Here is a 25,637-nt window from a genome sequence, read left to right as displayed (position 1 = left end):
AATAGGAAAGCAAGGGGACTAGGAGGAACACCAGGGTTTCCACACAAAGGAAGCAATTCAGGATACTTTCCCATACAAGTACATAGGCCACATATCAGGAATATGAAGTGTTGGGGTGACTAATGCTTTAATTTAGAATGACATACCCAATGTATCATTTAGTAGATGCTCACTGAGCTGTACTGTGCTGTGGTGCTCTGCATAAAAGAAAAATATAGGTTTGGTTTTATTTCTGATGCCGTGTGTTGGCAGCCCATTTTAAATAAGTGCTCTGCCTCATTGCAAAGAGGGTCAAAGAGTGATATATTGCTTGGTAAAATACATGCAGCAACGCACCTTAGTGAAGTGGTGTAGAGTGAAGGGAGTCCGTATGTCACAATTGATAAATTAATGCATTTTTTTAATTTTTAAAAGATTTTAAAGAGTTGTGAAAATAAAATGTATGTTCTGAATGTATTATATACAGTATACCACTTTATTATTGTATTGTATACTTGATGTTTTGGCACAATAGATGTAAAAAAAAACATTTTAGAAAAAAGGTAGAAAACCGCTGAACATCTTTTTTTTTTTTTTTTTGCACCTTGCAAGGTAAAATTATAATGTGCTAGTATGCATCACATTATGTTAAACTTTAAAACTTAAAATTAAGCCCTTCCAGTGCCTAGATGGTAGAGCTGCAGGCGCTCCCATCTTCACTCGTCTTCCTTCTGGGATTGCGGACTACGGCTGTGTGATTGGCCAGAGCCGCAATTACATCACTTAAGTGCATGCGTACAGGAGCCGCAGGAATGGCCCGGGTGGCTGTTTCTTCAGAGCGCATGTACCAATGATGTCACTGGCTGCATGTACAGCAGGGCTCGAGTGCTGCGGGAACGCATGGGAACGGCGTTCCCGTACTATTTCCACAGCGGGAACGCCGTTCCCATTAGCTATCTGAGCCGGGCCGGCTGAGGCTATGCAGCGCGTAGTCCGCGCCGCTCCTCAGCCGCCGAGTGACTGTGCGTGCCCACGCCGAAGTCATGTGACCGGTTGCTAGATGCGGAGCGGCCCCTGCCTAGCAACCGGTCACATGACTTCGGCGTGGGCACGCACTGGCACGAGACCGTCAGTGTGACACACGCGCGCCGGACTGTCCTCCCGCTCCCCTCTACCCAGTGCCTCCTGTGGAAACAGCCACTGCACTTTGAGTTTACTTAGTTCTTCTCCCCCAGAACAGAAGGGAAGAGAATACCAGGAGGTCAGTCACTAGTAGTGTGTAAGTAAGTTGCATTCTGCAATACCCTGCCAAATTGCCAATACTCATCCATACTGCCAATACTCATCAATACTCTGCAATACCCCGCCAATACTCTGCAATACCCCGCCAATACTCTGCAATACCCCGCCAATACTCTGCAATACCCCGCCAATACTCTGCAATACCCCGCCAATACTCATCAATACTCTGCAATACCCTGCCAATACTCATCAATACTCTGCAATACCCCGCCAATACTCTGCAATACCCCGCCAATACTCTGCAATACATACCCTGCCATAACTCTGCAGTACCCTATCAATACTCTGCACTACCCTGCCAATACTCTGCAATACCCCGCCAATACTCTGCAATACCCCGCCAATACTCTGCAATACCCCGCCAATACTCTGCAATACCCCGCCAATACTCTGCAATACCCCGCCAATACTCTGCAATACCCCGCCAATACTCTGCAATACCCCGCCAATACTCTGCAATACCCCGCCAATACTCATCAATACTCTGCAATACCCTGCCAATACTCATCAATACTCTGCAATACCCCGCCAATACTCTGCAATACCCCGCCAATACTCTGCAATACATACCCTGCCATAACTCTGCAGTACCCTATCAATACTCTGCACTACCCTGCCAATACTCTGCAATACCCCGCCAATACTCTGCAATACCCCGCCAATACTCATCAATACTCTGCAATACCCCGCCAATACTCTGCAATACCCCGCCAATACTCTGCAATACATACCCTGCCATAACTCTGCAGTACCCTATCAATACTCTGCACTACCCCGCCAATACTCTGCACTACCCCGCCAATACTCTGCACTACCCCGCCAATACTCTGCACTACCCCGCCAATACTCTGCAATACCCCGCCAATACTCTGCAATACTCTGCAATACCCCGCCAATACTCTGCAATACCCCGCCAATACTCTGCAATACCCCGCCAATACTCTGCAATACATACCCTGCCATAACTCTGCAGTACCCTATCAATACTCTGCAATACCCCGCCAATACTCTGCAATACCCCGCCAATACTCTGCAATACCCCGCCAATACTCTGCAATACCCCGCCAATACTCTGCAATACCCCGCCAATACTCTGCAATACCCCGCAATACCCCGCCAATACTCTGCAATACATACCCTGCCAATACTCTGCAGTACCCTATCAATACTCTGCAATACCCTATCAATACTCTGCAATACCCTGCCAATACTCTGCAATACCCTATCAATACTCTGCAATACCCTATCAATACTCTGCCAATACTCTGCCAATACTCTGCAATACATACCTTGCCAATACTCTGCAATACCCTGCCAATACTCTGCCAATACACACCCTGCAATACCCTATCAATACTCTTCAATATTCTGCCAATACTCTTCAATATCCTGTCAATACTCTGCAATACTCTGCAATACATACTCTGCAATACCCTGCCAATACTCTGCCAATACACACCCTGCAATACCCTATCAATACTCTTCAATATTCTGCCAATACTCTTCAATATCCTGTCAATACTCTGCCAATAAATACCCTGCCAATACTCTGCAATACCCTGTCAATACTCCACAATACTCTTCCAATACTCTGCCAATATATACTCTGCAATACCCTGCCAATACTCGCCAATACTCTGCCAATACTCTGCCAATACTCTGCCAATACCCTGCCAATACTCTTCAATACCCTGCCAATACTCTGCAATACCCTGCCAATACTCTGCAATACCCCATCAATACTCTGCAATACTGTGCCAATACTCTGCAATACCCTGCCAATACTCTGCCAATACACACCCTGCAATACCCTATCAATACTCTTCAATATCCTGCCAATACTCTTCAATATCCTGCCAATACTCTGCAATACATACCCTGCCAATACTCTGCAATACATACCCTGCCAATACTCTGCAATACCCTATCAATACTCTGCAATACTCTGCCAATACTCTGCAATACTCTGCCAATACTCTGCCAATACTCTGCAATACCCTGCCAATACATACCCTGCCAATACTCTGCAATACCCTATCAATACTCTGCAATACTGTGCCAATACTCTGCAATACTCTTCCAATACTCTGCAATACCCTGCCAATACTCTGCCAATAAATACCCTGCCAATACTCTGCAATACTCTGCCAATACCCTGCAATACCCTGCAATACTCTGCCAATACTCTGCCAATACTCTGCAATACATACCCTGCCAATACTCTGCAATACATACCCTGCCAATACTCTGCAATACATACCCTGCCAATACTCTGCAATACTCTGCCAATACCCTGCAATACTCTGCAATACATACCCTGCCAATACTCTGCAATACCCTGCCAATATTCTTCAATACTCTGCCAATACTCTGCAATACCCCACCGCTACTCTGCAATACATACCCTGCCAATACTCTGCAATACATACCCTGCCAATACTCTGCAATACCTACCCTGCCAATATTCTGCAATACCCTGCCAATGCTTACCCTGCCAATACTTACTCTGCCAATACCCAGACATAACCATCCATGCTCAGCCAATATTACAGGGGGGAGATGTATATTGCAGTGGGTACTATATGGTGGTGGCATTTTCACAGGTTTTTGCAAATTCAATAATTATTTGCTGATTCGAAAAATGATCCGATCCATGACTCTGATCCGAGGAATGATCCGATCCGTGAGTTTTTTGATCCGTTGCACCCCTACCAGTTTTCCTCCGTGTCCCCCTCCGTTCTGCTGTCCCCTCCGTTCTGCTAATGTCCCCTCTGTTCTGCTACTGTCCCCCTCCAGTTTTCCTCTCTGCCCCCCTCCAGTTTTCCTCTGTGTCCCCCTCCATTCTGCTACTTCCCCCCTCCGTGAAAACACCTGCTTCTCTGATGAGGGCACTGTTATGGGGACACTCTGATGGGGGGGCTGTCTGAAGGGAACCCCTGCTCTCTGATGGGGGCACTGACAAAGCTCCATTTGATGGGCACTGATCAGGCTGCATTGATGGGAACAGATGAGTGAGTGGCCTGGGGCCTGAGCCCCACTTTGCAGAAACAATACAGGCAGCCTGAGAAGAGGAGCTCCGGGCCGGCACACTCAGCATGCCCGACCTCCCTCCCCTGCACAGACCAACACATGTGTGGACATCTTGCGGCAGAAGGGGCCCCACATATCGTAGCTTGCATAGAGACATAGTGCAGAAGGGGCCCCCAGTCATTGCAATCCCCTGCGAGGGAACCGTTTTCACACATTTGTGGTGGTTTTTTATTAGTATAGCATACAGCTTAAATTATTTTGTTACATCTGTTCTAGATTTATTTAAGGCATGTGAATTTTGGAGGTGTCCTTGTAAACTGGTACTATAAATGTTGCAGTTTATTTGTTAAAGGAGTATGATTATATATATATATATATATATATATATATATATATATATATATATATATATATATATATATATATATATATATATATATATATATATATATATATATATATACATACACACACACACACACTTTTTTTGTATTTTTGAAGTGGGGAATCTTGGGTGAGTGCCAGGCCAGCACCCTGAGACCAGCCATGCCAGCACCATGAGACCAGCCAGGCCAGCACCCTGAGACCAGCTAGGGAACTACCGAGTACCCTGAGGCCAGCCAACCAGCACCCTGAGACCAGCTAGGCCAGCCAGCACCCTGAGACCAGCCAGCACCCTGAGACCAGCCAGCACCCTGAGACCAGCCAGCCAGCACCCTGAGACCAGCCAGGCCAGCACCCTGAGACCAGCCAGGCCAGCACCCTGAGACCAGCCAGCACCCTGAGACCAGCCAGCACCCTGAGACCAGCCAGGCCAGCACCCTGAGGCCAGCCAGGCCAGCACCCTGAGGCCAGCCAGGCTGCTTATTTTACACCATTATTGTATTCATTGTTACAGAAATGAGCAAACGAAAAAGCAGCATTACAGATTTCTTCATGAAGGTATCCAGTAAGAAATCTCATGCTGATTCTGCAAGTTGCTCAACTCAGGCTGAGCCTTTGCTTCAGCAAGCGGTGTCCGCTGCAGAAACTACACCAGTCAGTGAATCGGTTGTTGACTTCATTACCGATGTGGCTGAAGATACCACTGCCAATGCCAGTGATATCATTGTTCTTCCGGAATGTTGGGACCAGAATCAGTGGATAGAATTTAATAAAAAGAACCCTTGGCTGTTTGTAGAAAATGGTCTTTTAGGGTGCAAATTGTGTCGTGAAATTAAACACCTTGGAGTGTCTGTTTCACAGGGTGTATCCATTTCCAAAGAATGGAGCACTGGTACAATTACTCCATATGGCAAAACCAAAAAAGATATGTTGACCTCACTGCGTAAAAAAATCCACATACATCGGATTTCAGAAGCACATGTAAAGGCAGGAAATATCCAAGCAGTATCCAGAAAGGAGATACTGCAATCCAATATTGCAGAACAGCAGAAGCATAAGTTTGTGTCCACCACTAAAGTCTTTCGCACTGCCTACTTTTGTGCGAAAAAAAATCGCCCTTTCACAGACTTCCCAGATCTTATCAGCTTGCAAGTTGCAAATGGAGCTGACTTAGGAAGTATTCTCCATAGTGAGTACACAGCCGCACAAATAATAGATTGCATTGCTAGTGAAATGAGGAAAAAGCTTTGCAAAGCAGTTGTTGAGCAGGCTTCAAAAATTTCTGTTTATATTGATGAGTCTACAACAGTTTCTACACATTCAGTGTTAATCGTTTATATTCGTGCCTCTGTTAACGGAAAAGACCCAGTTACTTTTTTTCTTGATTTGCTTGATTTGCCTAAAGCAGATGCACAGTCTATTGAAGCCACTCTTCTAGCTTGCCTTTCTAAATTTGGATTCAGTGATGACTTTCTTGCCAAAAACTGGATTGGTGCTTGCAGTGATGGTGCAAGTGTAATGCTTGGAAGAAAGTCAGGTGTTTTGGAACGACTCAGCCAAAAATATCCACAGCTTGTGAAATGGCACTGCTTGTGTCATAGGCTTGAATTGTGCATTTCAGATACAATTCATTCTATTCCTGGTCTTCACCATCTCACATCATTTTTTGAGAAGTTGTATGCTGTGTATCATCAGTCACCGAAAAAACTGGCAGAGCTCTCTGAATGTGCAAAAGAATTAGAAGTACAAATTCTTAAAATTGGAAAAGTTTTTTCAGTTCGATGGGTTGCTTCAAGCCAGAGAGCTATACGAGCAGTTTGGGAGTCGTATCCTGCACTACACAGTCATTTCTTGAAAGCAAGTTTGAGCACAGCTCATAACAGTCAACAGAAATCTCTATTTAGTGGCCTTAACAAGGTCTTGACATCAGAAGATTATTTGTTAAACCTTGCAGGGGTTGCGGATGCTGTTCAGGAAATGGGACTGCTATCTGAAGCTCTACAAAGAGATGACATCACACTTCCACGAGCCTATCAGCTGATTAATCGTTCAATTCGTGCAGTTGAAAAAATGAAAGACATGCCTGGTAAACATCTGAAAGAAGTCATGGAATCGCTAGAGAAAGGGAATTTCAAAGGTGTGACCATGAATACAGAGAGTTCAAAAGGCCAAGTGAAGATAAACCTCCCTCAGTTTTACCAATGTTTGGTGGATAATTTGCGCTCCAGACTCTTTGCTTTAACTGCAAGCAACAGACCTGCCACTTCATCACAGTCAGGTGAATTTGAAAGTCTTGTTTCTGAAATTGACATCCTGAATGCACAACGCTGGCCAATCAATGTGGACAGTCCATGGTTTGAAGGTGAAGTGAAGCTGGAGCAGCTGTGCAAAAGATTCCGTCTCAGCTATTATCCATCCATCTGTGAAGGTTTCAGAGACTACATTGATAATGGTGGTGAAGAGATTCCTGAAAAGCTGAAACCAGTGGTGACAGCAGTTAACAGTCTTCCAGTGACATCCGGTGATTGTGAAAGGGGCTTCAGTACAATGAATTTGGTGATGTCACCCATTAGGAGTGGGCTTGGCATTGAACGCCTATCTTCTCTATTGTTTATTAGTCTCATTGGCCCCCCTGTGCATTTATGGGATCCTTTGCCATATGTCACAAAATGGCTGACCACACATCGCAGCGCAGATGATAATAAATCTCGGAAAGTTGATAATCTTAAACGCCAAGTACAACGTTATTCCTGTTTGTGGGATATTTTCTAATGGGCTGTGTAACAGAATTTGGAACAGGGTGTATTTGTGGTAGAAATTCCCTGCGAGGGAAAGATCATCACCCATTGTGTTGATTGTTTTGTTTGACACGTTATTTTGTTTTTGTAAACTTGCACTTTACAATAAATGTTGTACTGTATTTTCTTTGAAGTATATATGCATATGAGCGTACTTTTTTTTTTTTGGTGGGGGAATGGATCTTGGGTGGGAGTTCCCACACTTTTTTTCCCAGGACTTGACCCCTGATGTACAGTAAATATCTCCTGAACGGTGCACATTTAGGAGATAGTTACACTACTTATACAGGCAGAGATGGGAGTTTATTCCCACTTTAAGAAGATGCCTTGGCTTTTAGTATGCTGGAGGCATATCATTCAGTGACCTTCCCATCTCTCCTTTCTAGGATCACTGATTTCCTCCATTTTTCTTTATCCATTTTGGATCAAAGGTCAATGATACATAAAGTCAAATTCTGCAGCATCAGCATAAGTGGTAGTAAATTCAGTTTTACCACTTATAGCTACAGGTAAGTCTATAATAATGCTTACCTGTAGGTACTGTAAATATGTCCTAAACTTGCACTGTTTAAGAGACATTTAGAGTGCACGCAGCCGGGGACATCACTGGCGCATGCACTCTGAAAGTCCGGCATACTGCGCTAAACCTTCAGAGCCCATGCCATAAGTGGCAACTCCCGCGTGCAGGCGTGGGAGTGATGTCATTGCGCCCCCAGCCACTCATGTAGCCAGAGGCCGCAAACCCAGAAGAAAGTCTGGGTGAAGATTGAAAGCCTGTCAGCGGTGACAGCGCTGTCACCGCTGGAAAGCCTCATTTTAAGGGAGGTCTCTCATAATGTGCTAATATGCGAAGTATACTAGCTCATTTATGACATTGCCCGTTTAACCTCACTTTCACTCCAAGACAAATTTGTTAGTAGACAGCAGAAACTATTTGCATTGCTAGTTCTCTCTTGCAACATTATTTACCATGGCACAGGGCTTTGTGCACAGAGCCTTAAAATTATATATTGCCGTTATGAATTGGTAACAGCTACTGGACCCCTTGGAGGTGTAGTGATAAACTAAAATATCCCCTTAGGCCCCTTTCACACTGGGGCGGGAGGTGCGTCGGCAGTAAAGCTCTACTATTTTTAGTGGTGCCTTACCATTGGATTTGCAGCGCTGTTTTACCCGCCCTGCTAGCGGCCAAGAAAGGGTTAAAAACCACCGCAAAGTGCCTCTGCAGAAGCGCTTTGCCGGCGGTATAGCCACACTGCCCCATTGATTTCAATGGACAGGAGCGGTGGAGGAGTGATATACACACCACTCCAAGGATGCTGCTAGCAGGACTTTTTTTTAGCACACGGCTTTCACATTGGAAACAAAGCAGCGGCTGTTTCAGGGCGCTTTGCCTGCGCTACTTTTAGCGCTGTAGCACCTGCAAAGCACCCCAGTGTGAAATGGGTCTAATGCACAGTGGCATGCAGCAGTCAACCATATCTCAGACTACAGCCACTTAAGTTGTGTACCGTGCATGTGTTCCAAATTCTAATTGTCTATTCCCAACTGTCAATGAAAAATAGAGGGTGGTCACATGGTACATTGTTTACAAAGGGCTGATCACCAATAAAATTAAATATCCACTTGTATTTGTTCTAATAAAGTAGCCCTAGCCCTCAGAGATTATTTGATTTTTCATTATTTAGTTGTATTTTCTCTTTCAGAGCAATAGTGTCAAGCTATAATGCGGTTCTAACACCTGATTCATTATGGTGGTGATAACAGCCACTCGTAAATTGAACTTGAAATTACATTACTTGATTACATTGATTACATGAAAGAAAAGTAACGACTTTTAATTAACAGCAGCCTAAAGAGTATATAGGTCATCAGCCCAGATTTCAGACAGGAGACCTTCAGTCTCCCTACAACCCAACAATTAACATTTCTGCTTTGACAGGGAGAGAATAACAGCGCACACAGCTATCCCTGAGAGATAACGCCAATCTATTAAAATAACTAAACAGGGGAGATTTTGGTTATTACTAATATGCATTCCTGAAGTATACACGCCGTGCATGGGTCTTTTCATCTAATCACCACATAACATTCACAAAACCTTCAACAAATTCTATATTTATGAAAATAATAAAAACCAGTTTATATTCCAGAAAGTAATGCCCCCAATGGCTGAGCAGCAATGAAGCATATTTTATGCAATATCTTAAAACGTCTCAAATAAGTTTGTATCACAATAACCCTTCCTAGCAATGACACTTGGGATTAGCAATAGTTGGCAGTCTAGCAAAGCTACAAGGCAGTTTATAGGAACCCCACCCACAACTGCTATGTTGATATGCAGACCATTTCCAGCATCTGATCAGAACAACAATAAATGTCATAAAGTTAAACAATATGTATTCCATTTGCTACATTATTGAATGTATAAAATATACAATCACTCTGGTATGTATTTTTGCTGTATAAACAAATATTTTATCCTACTGTCATGTCTGTGTTACATCCAAAACTCAGCCACAAAAGTTTCTAATAAAGCAGGTGCTTAAGGGAGCCGGACTGGTTGGATGCAAGCCATTTATAGATTACTCCAATGTTTTGCAACCTGCAGGACATTATAAGGAAAATACTGTATACTGGGCAAGTGTCTGTGTGTAGGTATGCATTTTTTAACTAAGAAAAATGTGTTTACATTAGCATTATGGGCAGAGTGGTAATAACGTCAAGGTTTTTTTCACCTAGACATGGTGCTAAAAACAGGCGACTAAGCCATGGTTTCACTGACCCCCAGACAATCACCTGAATCCTAACACTCGCTTGCTTGGGCTGTACACAGTACAGCCAGCATACTTAATTTCATGGCCACAGCAATTTAAACTTGGGCAGCAAAGATTAATGGCTTGACTCTCAATTATAGCGTAGTCCCACAATATAAATTTGGCACTCATAACTTAAAAAAAAAAAAAAGCATATGAACTACATACATGCGTGTTGGTATATTAACTGCATACATGCGTTTTGTTATATTAACTGCATACATGCGTGTTGGCATATGAACTGCAGACATGCATGTTGGTATTGAAATGCATGCATTCATATTGGCATTGAATGGCATGCATGCAGGTTGGCATATGGACTGCATACAAACATGTTGGCATTGAACGACATGAATGTATGTTGGCATTGAACGTCATACATGCGCATTTGCATATGAACTGCATACATGCGTGTTGGTATATTTACTGCATACATGTGTGTTGGCATATGAACTGCATACATGCATGTTGGCATTGAAATGCATGCATTCATGTTGACACTGAATGCCATACATGTGTGTTGATATGTGAATTGCAAACATACGTGTTGGCATTGAATGGCATGAATGCGCGTTGGCATTGATGAACGGCATACATGTGCATTTGCATATGAACTGCATACATTCATATTTGCATATGAACTGCGTACATATGTATTTGGATATGAATTGCGTACATGCATGTTGGCATTGAACACATGCGCGTTTGCATTTAAACTGCTTACATGCGTGTTGGCATAAAACAGTGTACATGTGTGTCGGCATAGAACTGCGTACCTACATGCTGGCATAAAACTGTGTACATGCATGCTGACATAGAGCTGCATATGTACACGTGTATTTTCATTGAACTGCATACTTGTATAAAGTGCATGAACTGAAAAAATACATACTTATATCCCTGCATAACTGCATACCTGGGTACCCACATAACGGCATTCCTGTGTACCTGCGTATCTGCATACTTGCATAGCTACGTGGTTGCAAAATGGTAGCCCAATATGATTTTAGGCCTGCATTCTTGGGGGGCTGCATAGTAGGTTTAGGCAATGTTTACCTGTTATATGAGTTAAATGGCTCCAGAAGGGAGAGGAGGCCTGGGAAGGCAAGTGCACCACCCTCAGGTCAAGTGATCTGGTGGTGTTTACATCTCCTGATGGACCAGTGTTATCAGGTGTATCTGAACCACTGTGGTGTTTGGCATTGCCGTGATTTTTGACGCATTAGAATGTCATTATGAGAGTTTAGCAGAGCTGCAATGAACAGCAATGCATCACCTTGTACACACCCGATCTTGGCTGATGTCAGAGCCTAAGCAGGATCGAACCTGGTTAGTACTTGGATTAGAGAATGTCTGGGAAAACCAGGTGCTTTAAGGTTTTACCTTCAGAGTGAGGAAGGTATCTAAAGCACCTGTGCTTTGAGAGTATCTTGAGCCAGAGGATCTTAGGGCAGTCTCTGAGGTGGTTTTCTCTGCCTTTAGCCAGAAGAAACCTAGTAGGTTAAGTATGCCTCTTGGGGCCTTCTGGGTCTGCCACCGAGTCATCACCCTTTTGTCTTGCATTGGCTCTTGGAGCAAAATTTGTGGGCTCATTATTGTAAACACTCAGCCGGTAGCAGCCCCAAAACCAAATGAGGTTGGGAGGTATAACTTAGATCTCAAAGCACTAGACAAATTTCTAAACATCCTTCTGTTCAGATAGGGTCGGTCCAATCAGTGATGGTCTCTCTGCAAGAGTTAGATTTTGGGTGATTAATGACGCATATCTTCACATAATCCAAACATAGGTGGACATGGGAATCCTGCCCGTGAAAATTATCAGTACGGTACTCACCTAGAAAAATTCTAGGGGTGTGTTATCTAAAATAACATACTAGAATAACCTCAAAAACAAAAAAGGGGAGAGACAGAAACACACCCAAAGAAGTTACCTCTACTAAATTTATTTTGCATATGTAATGCAGCAAAAAAAAAATCACATGAGCATCACATCAAATTAAGCCTTCCAGTCCTACATCCCCACCCTGCAACAAATATCTCCCCTATTAAGCAAATCCTATTATAAAAATTACCCTCACCAGTAAGGGAGGGGGATGCAGCCCAACAGTGGGAGCTGGGCCTATCCTTCCCCAACTAAAAGCCCCCTAAACAGCCCTAATGGCCACCTGACCAGAAACGAATTGTACTACCAGGGCCCCAATATGGAATGTACCCCACCTTAAAACCATGATGGGGGAATGGGGCACTAAATCAGAGCACAGAAGAGGTAGAAAAACCTGTGTAACCAACCCATCTCAGACCAACTGGGACAATCAGCTGATCTAAAAAGTCAACAGAGGAATGTCAGTCATATATGTAGTTATGGTTGGGTCCCCATCAAGTCCCATATGTAGGCAACAAATAAGGATGATCCAAAGTAAAGTCAGTGTTCAAGGGTGCTAAATAAGCAAGCTCTAATAAATGTGCTGAGAAAATATGCAGCAGATAGTCACTATTTTCATTTTGTGACATTGCCCTTCAGCCTGGCCACAGCCCCCCCAACGGTTCACAAAGCTCCTAGCTCTGGTACTGGACTTGCTGAAGTTGTAGGGGCTGTCACTCTTGGGATACCTAAATAATCTTGCTCAGGGAGCAGTCGATTCCAGATTTAAGCTAAATATAGATAGCAAGGGGTATCCTTTGATCGGGAAATTATATCTATGTTGAAGCAGTTCCCTAAGACCCCTTTCAAACTGGGGCATTTTTCAGGTGTTTTTCAGGTGCTTTAGCGTTAAAAAAAGCGCCTGTAAAGCGGCTGAAAGAAGCCTCATCTGCAGTCCCAATGTGAAAGCCCAAGTGCTTTAAGAGCCCTTTCACAATGTCAGCGCCCAAAAAACGCTTGTAAAGCGCCGCTTAAACTAGCAGCGCTTTACCAGCGTTTTTCAAGCGTTATTGGGGCGCTTTTAACCCCTGCTAGTGGCTAAATAAAGGGTTAAAAGCGCCCACAAAACGCTGCTGCCAATAGCGCTTTTCAGGCGCTTTTTGGGCGTTTTACAGGCGCTTCCCATTGATTTCAATAGAGCGTTGTAATCACTGCTCCAAAAGCGCTGCGAAGAAGCTGCTTGTAGGACTTTTTTTGACGCCCTGCCAGCGCAGCGCCTCAGTGTGAAAGCACTCAAGCTTTTACATTGGGATTGCAGTTGCGGCTTCTTTCAAGCTTTACATGCGCTTTTTTTAATGCTAAAATGCCTGAAAAGCACCCCAGTGTGAAAGGGATCTCAGTGTGAAAGCACTCGTGGTTTTACACTGGGATTGCAGTTGCAGCTTCTTTCAAGCGCTTTACAGGCGATTTTTTTAATGGTAGCTCCTGAAAAACGCCCAAAAAACGCCCCAGTGTGAAAGAGGTCTTAGTGCACTTCTACTCCAGGTCTTTTGTAGAGGCACATTCTCTCTGTTTAGAACACGAAGACCCAATCATTGGATTGCCGGAGGGCCTGTCCCCAGAGTATTACAGAGATCGAATTGGTGGTTGATTGTTCGAATTTGGAGAAGGGGACATTTTTCCTTACAGTAATATGGAAGATAATAACCTCTGATGTCAGTCTCTCCAGTTGAGATTCTGGTTTGAAGGTAGCTACAGTTCAGGGGACTTGGTCACCATAGGAGAGAATACTGCCCATCTATATCTTGTAACTTTGTTCTGGATTACCGGATGAACCAGTTCTGATCAGTGTTCAGTCAAACAATTCCACTGCAGTAGCAATATATCCACCTCCAGGGGGGCACCAGAAGTCGACTGCCTCAGGAAAGTTAAACAAAAACTCTGTCTGGGGCAGTATGTTCCAGGTATAGAAAACTGGCAGGGGTTTTTCCCAGCCGTCAGTGACTAATACCAGGACAGTGGTCCCTGTATTATGAGACATTCTTTGCAATCTGCCAGCATTGGGGAACTCTGCATGTGGATCTACTGGATTTCAGGTTCTATAACAAATTGGACAAGTTGGGTCGGGGATGAGAGTCCCAATAGCAAAAGCGCTAGATGCACTGGTAACATCTTTTCTCCCTAATCTATGTCTTCCCCCTGATTTAACTACTGCCACTTCTTTTATGAAGAATCTGGGAGGTGATAACTAGAAATAAGACAAACACCCCCCGGTTTGATTCACAGCAAAACATGCGAACAGACAAATAATTAGTTCAAACATGCGAACACCGTTAAAGTCTATGGGACACAAATGTGAAAAATAAAAAGTGCTAATTTTAAAGGCTTATATGCAAGTTATTGCCATAAAAAGTGTTTGGGGACCTGGGTCCTGCCCCAGGGGACATGTATTAATGCAAAAAAAAGTTTTAAAAAGGCAGTTTTTTTCGAGAGCAGTGATTTTAATAATGCTTAAAGTGAAACAATAAAAATCAAATATTCCTTATAATATCCTGTCTGGGGGTGTCCTTAGTATGCATGTAAAGTAGCGCATCTTTCCCATGTTTATAACAGTGCCACATAAAAATAAAGTTTCTAAAGGAAAGAATGTAATTTAAAACTGCTCGCAGATGTAATGTATTGTCGGATCTCGGCAATAAAGATAAAAATACCAAAAAAAAAAAAATGGTGTGGATGTCCCCCCAAAATCCATACCAAGCCCTTCAGGTCTGGTATGGATATTAAGGGGAACTCCGCACCCAATTTATTTTTAAATGTCGTTGGGGGTCCCCCAGGCACTATATACTCTGAACAGCAGTATATATATATATACTATATGGCATGCCCTATATTGTCAGGCTAGGTGCAGATAACAAGTAACAGTTCAGGTGTGCTGATTATACAAAGAGTTCAAAGCACATACCATGAGCAGGTCTAAGCAGAGCAGGTCAGCTGGGACTTGTAGTACACCGCTGCAGACGAAGGTAGATGATTGCTGGACCTTGAAGTTCACTGCTGTAGGTGAGGATAGATGATTGCTGGACCTTGTAGTTCACTGCTGTAGATGAGGATAGATGATTGCTGGACCTTGTGGTTCACTGCTGCAGATGAGGGTCCTAGTAGAATCAGGCAAAGCGTAGTCTAGGCAAGCTGGGTCATACACAGGTAGATCAGAATCCAAACGGTACCGAATCAGAAGCAAGTAAGGAGGGTCAAACAAGCCGGGTCAAACACGAAAGTCACAGAGCAAATATCAGCTGGATCAAACACGAGTGAACTCTAACACGAGCACTGACTGAATGCTGATACAGGTGATTTAAACGTGAGCTGGCCAATCACTGTTGTTTCCCAGACACAGGCTGTGTCAGGTGAGTTGCGCTGGGTCCTAAAGGGATTCTAGTACTGACAGTACCCCCCCTTTCTCGAGGGGTTGCTCCTGCACCCCCAGGCTTACTTGGATAACGGAGATGGAACTTCTTCTTAAGTCGATCAGCATGAAGATCACGAGCTGGTACCCAAGATCGATCCTCTGGGCCGAACCCTTTCCAATGAACAAGATATTGTAAGGAATTGCGCACTCGTCTGGAATCAAGAATAAATGCCACTTCATATTCTTGACTGTCCAACACATCCACAGGTTCTGGTTCATTTACTAGGAGGCTGGAATGAACAGGTTTCAACAATGAAACATGAAAGACATTTGGAATGCGCATGGATGGGGGAAGTTTTAATCTGTAGGACACAGGATTAACAATCTCCGAGATTTCATAAGGCCCGATGAATTTTGGGCCAAGCTTTTTAGATGGAACATGCAGGGACAGATTCCGAGATGATAACCACACTTTGTCACCAACTTTATATTCTGGTGCCTTTGAGCGCTTCTTGTCAGCAGTTTTCTTAAAAGCCTGCACAGAGCGGGAAATAGCATGATTTACATCGAACCAGATTTTGGAGAAATGTTCAATCGTGGTGTTGGCATCTGGAACATCAGAGGGCGGAAGATCAAAGGAGCACACACGAGGATGCAACCCGTAAACACAAAAGAAAGGAGAGGTCCCTGTAGATGTGCTGGCACAATTATTAAAGGCAAACTCTGCCCATGGAAGGATGTTGACCCACTCCACCTCATCTTTGGCCATCAGACAACGTACCATCTTCTCTAGAGTCTGATTAGTCCTTTCTGTTTGGCCATTAGTCTCAGGATGATATGCTGAAGAATATGATAATTTAATCCCCAGCTGAGAGCAAAGGGCCTTCCAAAACTGGGCTATAAACTGAGAGCCACGGTCAGAGACAATGTTAACTGGTGCCCCATGGAGCCTGAAAATGTGCTTAATGAATAAAGATGCCAGTTCTTTAGCAGATGGAAGCTTCGGAAGCGGAACAAAGTGGGCCATCTTACTGAACCTGTCTACCACCACCCAGATCGTGGAACATCCCTGGGACAGAGGCAAGTCTGTGATAAAGTCCATAGATAAATGGGTCCAGGGACAGGTAGGTATTGGTAGAGGACGAAGGAGACCGTGGGGCTTAGAGGTACTGCTCTTGCTTCTGGCGCAAACTTCACAGGCCTGGACGAAGGCTAACACATCCTGCCTAAGCGATGGCCACCAGAGGTTGCGAGAGACAATCTCAAAAGTTTGTCTAAACCCTGGATGTGCTGCAGGTTTTGATGCATGTACTTGTTGCAATACCTGCAAACGAAGAGCCAGGGGCACAAAGAGTATACCAGAGGGAGTGGAGGGAGGGGCTTCAGCCTGTGCTGGTAACAAGGCCTCAGAGATGTCAGTCTGGGTAAAAGCCAAAATACTATCCTCAGAGATAATGGGTTGAGGAGGAAGCGGAGGAGGAGACTCTGATAAAAAGCTGCGAGACAAGGCATCGGCCTTAATGTTTTTTGGACCTGGTAAATAAGAAATTGTAAAGTCAAATCTGGAGAAGAACAATGACCACCTGGCTTGACGCGAGTTCAGTCTTTTAGCAGAACGGATATATTCAAGGTTTTTGTGGTCAGTCAGAACTATGAATGGATAGCGAGCTCCCTCCAGCCAATGTCTCCACTCCTCTAAAGCTAGCTTTATGGCTAAAAGTTCTCTGTTGCCTATATCGTAATTGCGCTCTGCTGGGGAATATTTACGGGACAAGAAGGCACAAGGGTGGATGGCAGCGCTTACAGGATCTTTTTGTGACAAAAGCGCCCCCACTCCTACTTCAGATGCATCCACCTCTACAATAAAAGGTAGCTCAGGAACAGGATGGCGTAGAATTGCTGCAGAGGTAAAGGCTTTCTTTAACTGAGTGAAGGCTGCCTGGGCTTCAGTAGTCCATTTAAATGTACTAGGAGTCTTCCTGGTGAGAGAGGTGATGGGATGTGCAATGGTGGCAAAGTTCTTAATTAATTTTCGATAGAAATTTGCAAAGCCCAGGAAGCGTTGAACTGCCTTCAGGTCTGAAGGTGGTGCCCAGTCTAAAATGGCTTGAACCTTGGCTGGGTCCATGGTGAGGCCTGTGTCAGAAATTAGGTAACCCAGGAAAGGTACTTGTTTAACATGGAAAATACATTTTTCAGGCTTTACAAAAAGGGAGTGAGTCTTTAGTCGGGCTAATACCGAGCAGACATGCTTCTGATGTGTTTCAAGATTGGGAGAGTAAATCAAAATATCGTCTAAATAAACAAGCATGAAGCGACCCATCATGTCACGGAAAATGTCATTCATGAAGTTCTGAAAGACGGCTGGTGCATTCCTGAGGCCGAAAGGCATGACAAGACATTCGTAATGACCATCCTTGGTGTTAAAGGCCGTCTTCCATTCATCGCCTGCACGGATTCGCACCAGATTATAGGCTCCCCTTAAATCCAGTTTGGAGAAGATTTTGGCTCCCTGGATTTGAGAGAACAACTCTGTGATGAAAGGGAGAGGATACCGATTGGGAACGGTTATTTTATTTAGACCTCTGTAATCAACACAAAGTCGCAGTCCTCCATCCTTCTTCGGGACAAAGAAGCATCCTGCTCCTGCGGGAGAAGTGGAGGGACGGATGAAACCCTTAGCTAGGTTTTCCTGGATGTATTCTTGCAAAGCAAGATTCTCTGGTTCAGACAGTGGAAAGACTCTCCCTCGAGGAGGTGTAGTGTCAGGCAAGAGGTCAATGGGACAATCATAACTGCGATGAGGAGGTAAAGTGTCAGCAATTCCTTTAGAAAACACATCCCGAAAGTTCTTATAACAAAGTGGAATCTGTTCTATTCCCACTTGACAGGTATCAATTCGAACAAGGTGCTGGATGCAGGTCTTTTTACACTGATTATAAGCAGAGTCCCATATTACGCCTGCGTTTGTGTTCCTGGGCAGATAACCGGGTGGAGCCTAACTGCATAGGTTCTTCCTCAGATTTGGCACTGGAGATGGAATAATCAGGTGGTAAGGAAGGTATACAGTTTGCCACAGCCATTGTTTGTTCTCGCCTTCTCTCTCGCTGGCAGCGGTCAATTCTAATAGCTAGACACATAGCCTCCTCCAGTGAGGCTGGGTAGGAGAAGTTGACCAGAGCGTCTTTAATAGCATCTGAAAGGCCAATTCTAAACTGGCTGCGGAGAGCTGCATCATTCCAGACAGATTCCGGGGCCCACCTGCGAAACTCTGAGCAATACATTTCAGCTGTGGTAGTTCCTTGTTTTAAGTTACGCAGGGTCGATTCTGCAGTAGCAGCACGATCTGGATCATCATATAGCAACCCAAGGGCTTCAAAGAAGTCATCTACTGTTAGTAAGGCTGGATGGTTAGGTTCCAGATTAAAGGCCCAAGCCTGGGGGTCACCCTGTAGTAGAGAGATAATTATTTGAACCCTCTGAGTTTCAGGGCCAGACGAGGATGGCCTCAACTTGAAATATAATTTGCAGCTGTTTTTAAAGTTGCAAAACGCTTTACGGTCACTAGAAAACCGGTCGGGCAAAGGAATTTTTGGCTCAGATGGAGTTTTTGTAATGGTGGTAGTAGAAGGAGATTGCACCTTGGTGAGCTCTGTGGCCATTTCCTGAACTTGATGTGATAAACGGCAAAGTTCTTGTGTAAACAACTGAGCCTGTTCAGGATTCATGATAGGTTTCCCTTATGTATTGGGCTCGTGTTAATGTCAGGCTAGGTGCAGATAACAAGTAACAGTTCAGGTGTGCTGATTATACAAAGAGTTCAAAGCACATACCATGAGCAGGTCTAAGCAGAGCAGGTCAGCTGGGACTTGTAGTACACCGCTGCAGACGAAGGTAGATGATTGCTTGACCTTGAAGTTCACTGCTGTAGGTGAGGATAGATGATTGCTGGACCTTGTAGTTCACTGTTGTAGATGAGGATAGATGATTGCTGGACCTTGTGGTTCACTGCTGCAGATGAGGGTCCTAGAAGAATCAGGCAAAGCGTAGTCTAGGCAAGCTGGGTCATACACAGGTAGATCAGAATCCAAACGGTACCGAATCAGAAGCAAGTAAGGAGGGTCAAACAAGCCGGGTCAAACACGAAAGTCACAGAGCAAATATCAGCTGGATCAAACACGAGTGAACTCTAACACGAGCACTGACTGAATGCTGATACAGGTGATTTAAACGTGAGCTGGCCAATCACTGTTGTTTCCCAGACACAGGCTGTGTCAGGTGAGTTGCGCTGGGTCCTAAAGGGATTCTAGTACTGACATATATACTCTGTAGACAATTGGGCCTCAGGTGGTGGTGGTGGCACAACATTGTAACCCTTCACAGATACTCTTGTTGGGTGCAGGAATAGGCCCTATAGTGAAACATAACCTGTAACATTCCTGTCCTTCTGTCTTCTTTCTTTAGGCTAACGTTACTCCCTTCCTCAACCTGGGAACCAACATCAGAGCCCTCAAATTGCTGCGCATCCTCTAGCAGCATATATATATATATATATATATATATATATATATATATGACTGTGTGTGTGTATATATATATATTTATTTATATATTAATACACTGCCTGCACTGACTGAATATCGAGTAAACACTGAATATATAGTCTATGCTAAATTGAGAGTATACATATATACCAGTTATGGCCCTCTCAGCAGAGTGCGCTGTGATTGGTCAAAGTATGCAGGTCAGGTACATGCTTTGGCCAATCATCATACAGCAATGCATTGTGATCTCGCAGTGCATTATGGGGACGCTCCGCTGCCTTCTAAATTTCCGCAAATGCCCCATATGTTCATTTTGTTTTAGAACAAATGAACACCCGATGTTCAAGTCAAACTTATGTTCGACTAGAACCATGGACTCATCCCTAGTGATAACACTGGTAATAATGTTAGCTGGCCTAGCCTAGGAGGGCTTGGTACACTGACATAGTGAATCTTGCAGGGATTGCTCATTCGACACTTCCGGTCAAAGCCAGACCTATTGTCATGGTTTTGCAATAGTTTGTCTGCTTACATGTTTCCATGTGTTCATCTCTAGAGACCAGCCGACCCTCACCTGACTGCTTTTGTAATCCATCTGTGGGTGTGAGCTGGGGGACCCTGGGGGTCGTGAGCTGGAGCCAGTTGCAGCCAAGTCCATCCTCACCATTAGAGGCTCTGGTGAACACCTGCTGGCTCTTAGACTCCGCGCCCCAGGGAATCTTACGTTCTAACATGGTGGGATCCATCTTGGTGTTCTGGTGGCCCTGCCTTCCTATCACCTTGACCCCCGTCCACAGCAGTCAGCCGTAGGGCCCACAACCTTGCGGTGCACTCCTGATCCCTACGGTGTGCATCTGTCACCTGGCCTCAAGGTGACCTGACAGTTTGATCAGCCATGGACCCGGGTGATGTGCCGCTTCCTGCAGTCGATCCGTTGCAGGGCTTAGTTCGCAGACTTGAGACCCAAGAATCGCATCAGACCCAGATGATGTGATTCCTTCAGGATTTGGCATCCCGTTTTGAACAAGTTCAGGCCTCATTAGGACCCCCAGTTCAACATCCTCAACCACTATCTGCTGCTGCACCTATCGCTTCAGTCGCAGCCACACATTCATTACAACTACCAGCTCCGGCCCGTTTCTCTGGGGACTCCAAGGCTTGCATGGGGTTCCTTAGCCAGTGCACAATTCATTTTGAACTTCAGCCCCAAAACCTCCTGTCCGATCGGGCAAAAGTAGCATATATCATATCCCTCCTGTCCGGCGAGGCCTTAGCTTGGGCTGCCCCTCTGCGGGAACTGAATGATCCAGTGATTTCTAGTCTGATTTCTTGAAACTTTTTCGGAATATCTTCAAAGGAACCGAGTCGTGTCTCCTCAGCGGCTAGCGCTCTTTTACGTCTCTGTCAAGAGTCCGCGTCTGTGGGACAGTATGCTCTTCAGTTCCATATCCTCACAGCTGAATTGAGCTGGAATAATGAGGCCCTAGTTGCAACCTTTTTACATGGCCTCTCTGATAGAGTGAAGGATGAATTAGCAGGAAGATCCCTTCCTGCTGATCTGGACAGTGTCATCATCACCTGGTGTAACCAGATCGATATTCGCTTTCAGGAGAGGGCCCTGGAAAAAAGACGCCAGCACTCCCTGTTCTTTAGGCAGCCTGAGCCCCCAGTCCCTTCTCTTCGATCCGAGGAGCACCCCTTGCCTACTGAGGAACCTATGCAGTTGGGCTGGACTAAGTTATCTCCCGAAGAACGTGCTAGGCTCAGAACTCTGGGCCTATGCCTCTATTGTGGGGCTAAAGGTCATTTCCGTGACACTTGTTCTCTTCGTCCGGAAAAACACTCAGGGCTAATACATCTGGAAGGTGGAGTATTAGACCCTGAAATATCACCTTCACCTTCTTGTCTTCTCCTTTCTGTGTTGCTTCATGTCGGTGCTTCCTCTCGTTCGGTCTCAGCACATCTGGATTCCGGGGCCGCTGCCAATTTCATGGATTGGGAAACTGCATCCTCCATGAGACTTAACCTTTTGCCCCTTACAATGCCATTGGTGGTCTTGGCGATTGATGGCACGGTTCTCCCAGGGGGCCCTATCCGCTTCCAGACTCTTCCTGTTAAGATGTCAGTAGGGACACTCCACCAGGAGGGGATATCCTTCCTTGTCTTACCTAAGGCTTCATCTCCTATCATATTAGGTCTTCCTTGGTTACGGCTCCATTCTCCACACGTTGACTGGTCTGCTGGACAGATCCTGGCTTGGGGTTCCTCCTGTTCCTCTTCCTGCCTACTCAAGGGTACCCCAAAAGAGAAACTTCCTGTTACCACCATCCCAGTATCTTCTGCTCTTCCCGCTGTATATAGCGATCTCTGGAATGCGTCCTGCAATAGTCAGACTGATGCACTCTCTAGGTCATGTGGTACTCTGGATGAGGGGCCCACCTATGAACCTGAGTCGATCATTCACTTCAGTTTGCATAACCATTTACCTTTGCCTGTCCCTAATATCCCTTGGACGCACAGCCAGGCTAACTTGTCTGCAAGTTCCACAGTTGCTATGCCCTGTGATGCGATTGAGATGGTCGCTACACCTGACAATACTATTCAGTCGGCCTCTGCACCAGTTATGCCAGTCCAGCCCATGCCCAATGAGCTTCCTGCTTCTTGTTCAGGACCTTCTGTGACCTGGCCTCACCCTACTGCTACTATGTCCATTCAAACCCGTTTAAGAGACTCAATCCATCCTTTGAATAGACTGCCTCATTTGGCCAGCTGGGGTTTTCAATCTTTTTCTCAGGGTTCTCTGCATTCTGTTTCTGTTTCAGCTATCCAGCTTGACTCTTGTGACATGTCACCTTCTAACCAACCTGACCTCAGGGATCCACTGACCTCTGCCCAGTCTGGTGGTCCTGTTCTGGATGCTCAGCTCAGCTTTAAGGGTCTGGGGGACCCCGCTCAGGCTCCTGATCTTCTCATGCCCTTACCCATTCCTAAAAAGCCTTTAGTCCTCAAGTCCTCTCGTCCTCTCCCTACCTCAGTTTCAGTCTCTGAGGATAATCTAAAATACGAGGTTAGTCAAGTTTTGGATTCCCGGCTCCGTAAAGGCATTCTTCAGTACCTCGTACATTGGAAAGGGTTTGGCCCTGAGGAGAGGTCTTGGATCGCTGCATCTGAGGTCTTTACTCCTAGTCTGTTGAGGAGGTTCCATCTGGAGTTTCCCTTTAAGCCTGAACCCAGGCGGCGGAGGGGGAGGCCTCGTAAGAGGGAGGGTACTGTCATGGTTTTGCAATAGTTTGTCTGCTTACCTGTTTCCATGTGTTCATCTCTAGAGACCAGCCGACCCTCACCTGGCTGCTTTTGTAATCCATCCTCTGGCATGACTCCACCCTAGCTCCTATCAGAGAACTCTATATTAACCAGTGCACTGCAGGCCAACCCTGCTGATCAACCTTTGCGTGTTAGCTTCCTGTTACCTGCCGTGTGCTCTGCTGTTGTTCCGTTACTGACTTTGGCATGTCCTTGACTATCCCTGTTTGCCTGTGATCCTGACCTTTTGGCGTGTCCCTGACTATTCCTGTCTGCTTGTGGCCCCGACCTTGGCTTTGTCCCTCACCATCCCTATCCTCCTGTTGCCTACTGTGGGTGTGAGCTGGGGGACCCTGGGGGTCACAACCTGGAGCCAGTTGCAGCCAAGTCCATCCTCACCACTAGAGGCTCTGGTGAACACCTGCTGGCTCTTAGGCTCCGCGCCCCAGGGAATCTTACGCTCTAACCCCGGTGGGATCCATCTTGGTGTTCTGGTGGCCCTGCCTTCCTATCACCTTGACCCCCATCTGCAGCAGTCAGCCGTAGGGTCCACAACCTTGCGGGGCACTCCTGATCCCTACAGTGTGCATCTGTCACCTGGCCTCAAGGTGACCTGACACCTATGGTCTTGGGTCCTGTTATCTCCGTGCTGTTGAGCGCCAGGAAGCCAGCTTCAGGGAGCTTCCAATACAGGACTTAGAAAACATACAGTGGTGTGAAAAAGTGTTTGCCCCCTTCCTCATTTCCTGTTGCTTTGCATGTTTGTCACACTTAAGTGTTTCGGAACATCAAACCAATTTAAACAATAGTCAAGGACAACACAAGTAAACACAAAATGCAATTTGTAAATGAAGGTGTTTATTATTAAAGGTGAAAAAAATCCAAACCATCATGGCCCTGTGTGAAAAAGATATTGCCCCCTAAACCTAATAACTGGTTGGGCCACCCTTAGCAGCAACAACTGCAACCAAGCGTTTGCGATAACGTGCAATGAGGCTTTTACAGCGTCCTGGAGGAATTTTGGCCCACTCATCTTTGCAGAATTGTCCTAATTCAGTTACATTAGAGGGTTTTCGAGCATGAACGGCCTTTTTAAGGTCATACCACAACATCTCAATAGGATTCAGGTCAGGACTTTGGCTAGGCCACTCCAAAGTCTTCATTTTGTTTTTCTTCAGCCATTCGGTGGTGGACTTGCTGGTGTGTTTAGGATCATTGTCCTGCTGCAGAACCCAAGTTCGTTTCAGCTTGAGTACACAAACAGATGGTCGGACATTCTCCTTCAGGATCTCTTGGTAGACAGCAGAATTCATAGTTCCTTTTATCACGGCAAGTCTTCCAGGTCCTGAAGCAGCAAAACAGCCCCAGACCATCACACTACCACCACCATATTTTACTGTTGGTATAATGTTCTTTTTATGAAATGCAGTGTTCCTTCTACGCCAGATATACTTGGACACACACCTTCCAAAGAGTTCCACTTTTGTCTCATCGGTCCACAGAATGTTGTCCCAAAAGTCTTCGGGATCATCAAGATGTGTTGTGGAGAAATTGAGACGAGCTTTGATGTTCTTTTTGTTCAGCAGTGGTTTTCTCCTTGGAACTCTGCCATGCAGGCCATTTTTGCCCAGTCTTTTCCTGATGGTGGAGGCATGAACGCTGACCTTAACTGAGGCAAGTGAGGCCTGCAGTTCCTTGGACGTTGTTGTGGGGTCTTTTGTGACCTCTTGGATGAGTCGTCGCTGCGCTCTTGGGGTAATTTTGGGCGGCCGGCCACTCCTGGGAAGGTTCACCACTGTTCCATGTCTTCGCCATTTGTGGATAATGGCTCTCACTGTGGTTCGCTGGATTCCCAAAGCTTTGGAAATGGCTTTATAACCCTTTCCAGACTGATAGATCTCAATTACTTTCTTTCTCAATTGTTCCTGAATTTCTTTGGGTCTCGGCATGATGTGTAGCTTTTAAGGATCTTCTGGTGGACCTTACTGTGTCAAGCAGCTCCTATTTAAGTGATGCCTTGATTGTGAACAGGTGTGGCAATAATCAGGCCTGGGTGTGGCTAGAGAAATTGAACTCAGGTGTGGACAACCACAGTTATAGTATGTTTTAACAAGGGGGGCAATCACTTTTCCACACAGGGCCATGATGGTTTGGATTTTTTTTCACCTTTAATAATAAACACCTTCATTTACAAATTGCATTTTGTGTTTA

This window comes from Lithobates pipiens, unplaced genomic scaffold, assembly GCF_037356315.1.
Source record: "Lithobates pipiens isolate NorthernLeopardFrog02 unplaced genomic scaffold, aLitPip1_a1.2 Scaffold_8, whole genome shotgun sequence".
In the NCBI taxonomy this organism is placed as follows: Eukaryota; Metazoa; Chordata; class Amphibia; order Anura; family Ranidae; genus Lithobates; species Lithobates pipiens.
Note: the sequence above shows the minus strand (reverse complement) of the source record.